This window comes from Oncorhynchus gorbuscha, unplaced genomic scaffold (genome assembly GCF_021184085.1).
Source record: "Oncorhynchus gorbuscha isolate QuinsamMale2020 ecotype Even-year unplaced genomic scaffold, OgorEven_v1.0 Un_scaffold_4995, whole genome shotgun sequence".
In the NCBI taxonomy this organism is placed as follows: domain Eukaryota; kingdom Metazoa; phylum Chordata; class Actinopteri; order Salmoniformes; family Salmonidae; genus Oncorhynchus; species Oncorhynchus gorbuscha.
This window is the reverse complement of record NW_025748897.1, coordinates 17,501-26,428: the sequence shown is the minus strand read 5'-3', so window position 1 is coordinate 26,428 and position 8,928 is coordinate 17,501. Positions and strand designations below refer to the sequence as shown.

The window sequence follows — 8,928 nt, the reverse complement described above, 5'->3', positions numbered from 1 at the left end:
CAGAGAGGGTCCATTCATTAATACACCGGAGAGAGAGGGAGGGAACCAAGAGGAGGGTCCATTCATTAATACCCCAGAACCACAGAGAAGTCCATTCATTAATACCCCAGAGAGAGAGGGAGGGTTCAGAAGCCGAGGGCTGTTCTGCAGATATTAGAATCTGCTTTCTGGCAGGAGGAAAATGAAATGAATAGGTGGTGCTGGAGGGAGGAGAGGTGTTTCATTATTTAATTAGCACTACTCCATCCCAGAAAGCCCTTCTCTCTCTCTCTCTCCCTCTGTTGATAAAGCACTCCAGGTTTCCCAGGGCTTCCCATGGCTGTTAATTAGTGGTTGTTATGGAGGCAGCAGCAGAGGGGTGTGTCTCACCTGGAAGGTGTGAAGCCAGTCCTGTAGGCCGGAGGGGGCGGGCCTGGAGGTGACACGTCTCCGCTGAGCTGAATGCCCATTGGCTGCCGCAGGTCTCCAAAGGTAGTGGGCGTGGTCTGGAATGGAACGAGACTGCAGGGACTGGAGAAGAGCGTATATATATAATAAGACATTTTATCTTTATTGTTTTGAAACTACTAATGTGTGTAATGTTTACTGTTCATTTTTATTGTTTTTCGCTTTATATATTATCTACCTCACTCTGTTTTGGCAATGCTAACACATGTTTCCCATGTCAATAAAGTCCTTATATATTATCTACCCTCACTTGCTTTGGCAATGTTAACACATGTTTCCCCATATCAATAAAGTCCTTATATATTATCTACCTCACTTGCTTTGGCAATGTTAACACATGTTTCCCATGTCAATAAAGTCCTTATATATTATCTACCTCACTTGCTTTGGCAATGTTAACACAGGTTTCCCATGTCAATAAAGCCCTTATATATTATCTACCTCACTTTGCTTTGGCAATGTTAACACATGCTTCCATGTCAATAAAGTCCTTATATATTATCTACCTCACTCTGTTTCTTTGGCAAATGCTTAACACAGGCTTCCATGTCAATAAAAGTCCTTATATATTATCTACCTCACTTGCTTTGGCAATGTTAACACATGTTTCCCATGTCAATAAAGCCCTTATATATTATCTACCTCACTTGCTTTGGCAATGTTAACACATGTTTCCCATGTCAATAAAAGCCCTTGAATTGAATTGAGAGAACATGAGAAAGACCGGTTGAGAATTATAATTCAAAAGGTTTTGTCAGATATTATTCATCGTATTCAGACAGGTGTTTTACATGGACGATACACTGGGGATAATATAAGTAGTGGAAACAATAGAACACTATGAAGACTCTGGAGATAATATAAGTAGTGGGAAACAGAACACTAAGTGAAGACTCTGGAGATAATATAAGTAGTGGAAACAATAGAACACTATGAAGACTCTGGAGATAATATAAGTAGTGGAAACAATAGAACACTATGAAGACTCTGGAGATAATATAAGTAGTAAACAATAGAACACTATGAAGACTCTGGAGATAATATAAGTAGTGGAAACAATAGGAAATACCATGAAGACTCTGGAGATAATATAAGTAGTGGAAACAATAGAACACTATGAAGACTCTGGAGATAATATAAGTAGTGGAAACAATAGAACACTGAAGACTCTGGAGATAATATAAGTAGTGGAAACAATAGAACACTATGAAGACTCTGGAGATAATATAAGTAGTGGAAACAATAGAACACTATGAAGACTCTGGAGATAATATAAGTAGTGGAAACAATAGAACACTGAAGACTCTGAACATAGTGGAAACAATAGAACACTATGAAGACTCTGGAGATAATATAAGTAGTGGAAACAATAGAACACTATGAAGACTGGAGATAATATAAAGTAAAAACAAATAGAACACTATGAAGACTCTGGAGATAATATAAGTAGTGGAAACAATAGAACACTATGAAGACTGGAGATAATATAAGTAGTGGAAACAATAGAACACTATGAAGACTGGAGATAATATAAGTAGTGGAAACAATAGAACAGTATGAAGACTGGAGATAATATAAGTAGTGGAAACAATAGAACACTATGAAGACTCTGGAGATAATATAAGTAGTGGAAACAATAGAACACTATGAAGACTGGAGATAATATAAGTAGTGGAAACAATAGAACACTGAAGACTCTGGAGATAATATAAGTAGTGGAAACAATAGAACACTATGAAGACTGGAGATAATATAAGTAGTGGAAACAATAGAACACTATGAAGACTGGAGATAATATAAGTAGTGGAAACAATAGAACACTATGAAGACTCTGGAGATAATATAAGTAGTGGAAACAATAGAACACTATGAAGACTGGAGATAATATAAGTAGTGGAAACAATAGAACACTATGAAGACTGGAGATAATATAAGTAGTGGAAACAATAGAACACTATGAAGACTCTGGAGATAATATAAGTAGGGGAAACAATAGAACACTGAAGACTCTGGAGATAATATAAGTAGGGGAAACAATAGAACACTATGAAGACTGGAATAATATAAGTAGTGGAAACAATAGAACACTATGAAGACTGGAGATAATATAAGTAGTGGAAACAATAGAACACTATGAAGACTGGAGATAATATAAGTAGTGGAAACAATAGAACACTATGAAGACTCTGGAGATAATATACATTGGGGATAATATAAGTAGTGGAAACAATAGAACACTGAAGACTCTGGAGATAATATAAGTAGTGGAAACAATAGAACACTATGAAGACTCTGGAGATAATATAAGTAGTGGAAACAATAGAACACTGAAGACTCTGGAGATAATATAAGTAGTGGAAACAATAGAACACTATGAAGACTCTGGAAATAATATAAGTAGTGGAAACAATAGAACACTGAAGACTCTGGAGATAATATAAGTAGTGGAAACAATAGAACACTATGAAGACTGGAGATAATATAAGTAGTGGAAACAATAGAACACTGAAGACTCTGGAGATAATATAAGTAGTGGAAAGAATAGAACACTATGAAGACTGGAATAATATAAGTAGTGGAAACAATAGAACACTGAAGACTCTGGAGATATATAAGTAGTGGAAACAATAGAACACTTTGAAGACTGGAATGTATAAGTAGTGGAAACAATAGAACACTATGAAGACTCTGGAGATAATATAAGTAGTGGAAACAATGAACACTATGAAGACTGGAGATAATATAAGTAGTGGAAACAATAGAACACTATGAAGACTCTGGAATAATATAAGTAGTGGAAACAATAGAACACTATGAAGACTGGAGATAATATAAGTAGTGGAAACAATAGAACACTATGAAGACTCTGGAGATAATATAAGTAGTGGAAACAATAGAACACTATGAAGACTCTGGAGATAATATAAGTAGTGGAAACAATAGAACACTATGAAGACTCTCTGGAGATAATATAAGTAGTGGAAACAATAGAACACTATGAAGACTGGAGATAATATAAGTAGTGGAAACAATAGAACACTGAAGACTCTGGAGATAATATAAGTAGTGGAAAGAATAGAACACTATGAAGACTGGAGATAATATAAGTAGTGGAAACAATAGAACACTATGAAGACTCTGGAGATAATATAAGTAGTGGAAACAATAGAACACTTTGAAGACTGGAGATAATATAAGTAGTGGAAACAATAGAACACTATGAAGACTCTGGAGATAATATAAGTAGTGGAAACAATAGAACACTATGAAGACTATGGAGATAATATAAGTAGTGGAAACAATAGAACACTATGAAGACTCTGGAGATAATATATAGTAGTGGAAACAATAGGAACACTATGAAGACTGGAGATAATATAAGTAGTGGAAACAATAGAACACTATGAAGACTCTGGAGATAATATAGAGTAGTGGAAACAATAGAACACTATGAAGACTGGAGATAATATAAGTAGTGGAAACAATAGAACACTATGAAGACTCTGGAGATAATATAAGTAGTGGAAAGAATAGAACACTATGAAGACTGGAGATAATATAAGTAGTGGAAACAATAGAACACTATGAAGACTCTGGAGATAATATAAGTAGTGGAAACAATAGAAGAACACTATGAAGACTGGAGATAATATAAAGTAGTGGAAACAATAGAACACTATGAAGACTCTGGAGATAATATAAGTAGTGGGAAACAATAGAACACTATGAAGACTCTGGGAAACCTGGCCCGGTAAAGTACCACTAATTTACATATAAAATTCACTGAAATATTTACATTTTGGAGAATCTCTTATATAAATGGGTTAAAGTTACATATAAGCAGGGTGTTAAGTACTTTAAAAAAATACTTAAGGTATTTAAGTAGTTTTTTGGGGTATCTGTATATATATACATCTTTACTTTACTTCATTTTCCTGACACCCAGAAGTATTCATTGTCATCTCTACTGCCTCTGATCTGAGGACTCACTAAACAGAGAACATCCCTGGTCATCCCTACTGCCTCTGATCTGGAGGACTCACTAAACAGAGAGAACATCCCTGGTCATCCCTACTGCCTCTGATCTGGAGGACTCACTAAACAGAGAACATCCTGGTCTCCTACTGTCTCTGATCTGGAGGACTCACTAAACAGAGAACATCCTGGTCATCCCCACTGCCTCTGATCTGGAGGACTCACTAAACAGAGAACATCCCTGGTCATCCTACTGCCTCTGATCTGGAGGACTCACTAAACAGAGAACATCCCTGGTCATCCCTACTGCCTCTGATCTGGAGGACTCACTAAACAGAGAACATCCCTGGTCATCCCTACTGCCTCTGATCTGGAGGACTCACTAAACAGAGAACATCCCTGGTCATCCCTACTGCCTCTGATCTGGGAGGACTCACTAAACAGAGAACACCCCTGGTCATCCCTACTGCCTCTGATCTGGACTCACTAAACAGAGAACACCCCTGGTCATCCCTACTGCCTCTGATCTGGAGGACTCACTAAACAGAGAGACACCCTGGTCATCCCTACTGCCTCTGATCTGGAGGACTCACTAAACAGAGAACACCCCTGGTCATCCCTACTGCCTCTGATCTGGAGGACTCACTAAACAGAGAACATCCCTGGTCATCCCTACTGCCTCTGATCTGGAGGACTCACTAAACAGAGAACATCCCTGGTCATCCCACTGCCTCTGATCTGGAGGACTCACTAAACAGAGAACATCCCTGGTCATCCCTACTGCCTCTGATCTGGAGGACTCACTAAACAGAGAACATCCTAGTCATCCCCTACTGCCTCTGATCTGGAGGACTCACTAAACAGAGAACACCCCTGGACATCCCTACTGCCTCTGATCTGGAGGACTCACTAAACAGAAACACCCCTGGTCATCCCTACCCTCTGATCTGGAGGACTCACTAAATAGAGAACACCCCTGGTCATCCTACTGCCTCTGATCTGGAGGACTCACTAAACAGAGAACACCCTGAGTCATCCCCTACTGCCTCTGATCTGGAGGACTCACTAAACAGAGAACACCCTGGTCATCCCTACTGCCTCTGATCTGGAGGACTCACTAAACAGAGAACACCCCTGGTCATCCCTACTGCCTCTGATCTGGAGGACTCACTAAACAGAGAACACCCCTGGTCATCCCTACTGCCTCTGATCTGGAGGACTCACTAAACAGAGAACATCCTGGTCATCCTACTGCCTCTGGTCTGGAGGACTCACTAAACAGAGAACATCCCTGGTCATCCCCTACTGCCTCTGGTCTGGAGGACTCACTAAACAGAGAACATCCCTGGTCATCCCTACTGCCTCTGATCTGGAGGACTCACCCAAACAGAGAACATCCCTGGTCATCCCTACTGCACTCTGATCTGGAGGACTCACTAAACAGAGACATCCTGAGTCATCCCTACTGCCTCTGATCTGGAGGACTCACTAAACAGAGAACATCCTGGTCACATCCCTACTGCCTCTGATCTGGAGGACTCATAAACAGAGAACATCCTGGTCATCCCTACTCTGATCTGGAGGACTCACCCACTAAACAGAGAACATCCCTGGTCATCCCTACTGCCTCTGATCTGGAGGACTCACTGACAGAGAACATCCCTGGTCATCCCTACTGCCTCTGATCTGGAGGACTCACTAAACAGAGAACATCCTGAGTCATCCCTACTGCCTCTGATCTGGAAGGACTCACTAAACAGAGAACATCCCTGGTCATCCCTACCCTCTGATCTGGAGGACTCACTAAACAGAGAACATCCTGGTCATCCCTACTGCCTCTGATCTGGAGGACTCACTAAACAGAACATCCTGGTCATCCCCTACTGCCTCTGATCTGGAGGACTCACTAAACAGAGAACTCCTGGTCATCCCTACTGCCTCTGATCTGGAGGACTCACTAAACAGAGAACATCCCTGGTCATCCTCTGCCTCTGGTCTGGAGGACTCACTAAACAGAGAACATCCCTGGTCATCCCTACTGCCTCTGATCTGGAGGACTCACTAAACAGAGGAACATCCCTGGTCATCCCTACTGCCTCTGATCTGGAGGACTCACTAAACAGAGAACATCCTGGTCATCCCCTACTGCCTCTGATCTGGAGGACTCTAAACAGAGAACATCCTGGTCATCACTACCTCTGATCTGGAGGACTCACTAAACAGAGAACATCCCTGTCATCCCTGCCTCCAGTCTGGAGGACTCACTAAACAGAGAACATCCTGGTCATCCCCTACTGCCTCTGATCTGGAGGACTCACTAAACAGAGAACATCCCTGGTCATCCCTACTGCGCCCCTGGGTGATGGAGTAACGATGCTTTGGTGGGTGACTGTTGATGTGTGCAGAGGGTCCTGGTTCGCCAGAGTATGGGCGAGGACGGTCTAAAGTTATGCTGTTACACCTGCTCAAACCACTAGGCTAGCTGCCTCCAGCCACTAGGCTAGCTGCCTCCAGCCACTAGGCTAGCTGCCTCCAACCACTAGGCTAGCTGCCTCCAGCCACTAGGCTAGCTGCCTCCAACCACTAGGCTAGCTGCCTCCTCCAGCCACTGGGCTAGCTGCCTCCAGCCACTGGGCTGGCTGCCTCCAACCACTAGGCTAGCTGCCTCTAACCACTAGGCTAGCTGCCTCTAACCACTGGAGGCTAGCTGCCTCTAACCACTAGGCTAGCTGCCTCTAACCACTAGGCTAGCTGCCTCTAACCACTAGGCTAGCTGCCTCTAACCACTAGGCTAGCTGCCTCTAACCACTAGGCTAGCTGCCTCTAACCACTAGGCTGGCTGCCTCTAACCACTAGGCTAGCTGCCTCTAACCACTAGGCTAGCTGCCTCTAACCACTAGGCTAGCTGCCTCTAGCCACTCTAACCACTAGGCTAGCTGCCTCTAACCACTAGGCTAGCTGCCTCTAACCACTAGACTAGCTGCCTCTAACCACTAGGCTAGCTGCCTCTAACCACTAGGCTAGCTGCTCCTAACCACTAGGCTAGCTCAAATATTATTTTTCAAACCACAATCTACATCCCTCCACAGCCTCATAGAGGATCTGATACTGTTAGAATTAAAATCCTCCATGACCTCAGAGGATCTAGATACTGTTAGAATTAGAATCCCTCCACAGCCTCATAGAGGGATCTAGATACTGTTAGAATCTGAATCCCTCCACAGCCTCATAGAGGATCTAGATACTGTTAGAATCTGAATCCCTCCACAGCCTCAGAGGATCTAGAAACTGTTTTTAACCTCTGGATTACAGCAAATTATGATCAGTGTTCTTCTATATTATGTATTGATCACAAAATATACACCTTTTACATTACTGTGTAGTTGACCAATTAAATGGTAAATTATATGAGCAAAATAATAATAATTCAATTTCTAGGAATGGCAAGCTAGACAAATTAAAAAATTGGCCTATTTATATAATGAACATGCATTCAGAGGAGAAGTTATTAAATATTAAAGCATTGGACCTCTCTAAAGGCTTGAGTCACACAAAAACTATGTAAATCAGCAGTTCACCAGCACATAAGGCTGGTCATGGCTCACATCAACACCTTCATCACAGAAACCAAAGACCCACTCCAATTTGCATACCGCCCCAACAGATCCACAGATGACGCAATCTCAAATCACACTCCACACTGCCCTTTCCCACCTGGACAAAAGGAACACCTACGTGAGAATGCTGTTCATTGACTACAGCTCAGCGTTCAACAACACAGTCCCCACACAGCTCATCACTAAGCTAAAGACCCTGGGACAAACACCTCCCTCTGCAACTGGATGCTGAACTTCCTGACAGGCCGCCCCCAGGTGGCCGTGCTGATCCACAACACTGGGGCCCCTCAGGGGTGTGTGCTTAGTCCCCTCCTGTACTCTCTGTTCACCCACTCCAATACCATCATTAAGTTTGCTGACGACACAACAGTGGTAGGCCTGAACACCGACAACAATGAGACTGCCAGTTCTCTGACTTCCTCCCTATAGGCTGTTGTTCCAGGACAACAACAACAACAACCTCTCCCTCAACGTGAGCAAGACAAAGGAGCTGACCGTGGGCATGGGTCCCCAGATTGTCAAAAAAAAAATCTACAGCTGCACCATCGAGAGCATCCTGACCGGTTGCATCACCGCGTGGTATGGCAACTGCTCGGCATCTGACCATAAGGCACTACAGAGGGTAGAGTGTACAGCTCAGTACACCACTGGGCGAGAGAGAGAGGGGGTGGGGGTTAGAGCATCTGTAATAACCAGAGTGTTTCTATCTTACAAGGAAAATGTTCAACATCATATCATCATTCTCATAGTTTCAGACGTTCTGCTACCCATAGTACCAGAAGAAATTAGTTGATATGACTAACATTGGAGAGACGGAATTATATGGAGAGGTCACCGGGGAGAGAGGGTCACCGGGGAGAGAGGGTCACCGGGGAGAGAGGGTCACCGG

The 8,928-nt window shown here is 42.6% G+C and overlaps 1 long non-coding RNA gene across 1 annotated transcript in view; it reads right to left on the bottom strand.

Moving 5' to 3' along the window:
• Nucleotides 1–456: 456 nt before the first annotated feature.
• LOC124028903 overlaps nucleotides 457–8,928 on the bottom strand; it is a 13,606-nt gene continuing 5,134 nt past the window's right edge. The window contains exon 3 of the long non-coding RNA XR_006837677.1: nucleotides 457–510. This is a non-coding gene — a long non-coding RNA (uncharacterized LOC124028903). The remainder of the gene's footprint in view (nucleotides 511–8,928) is intronic.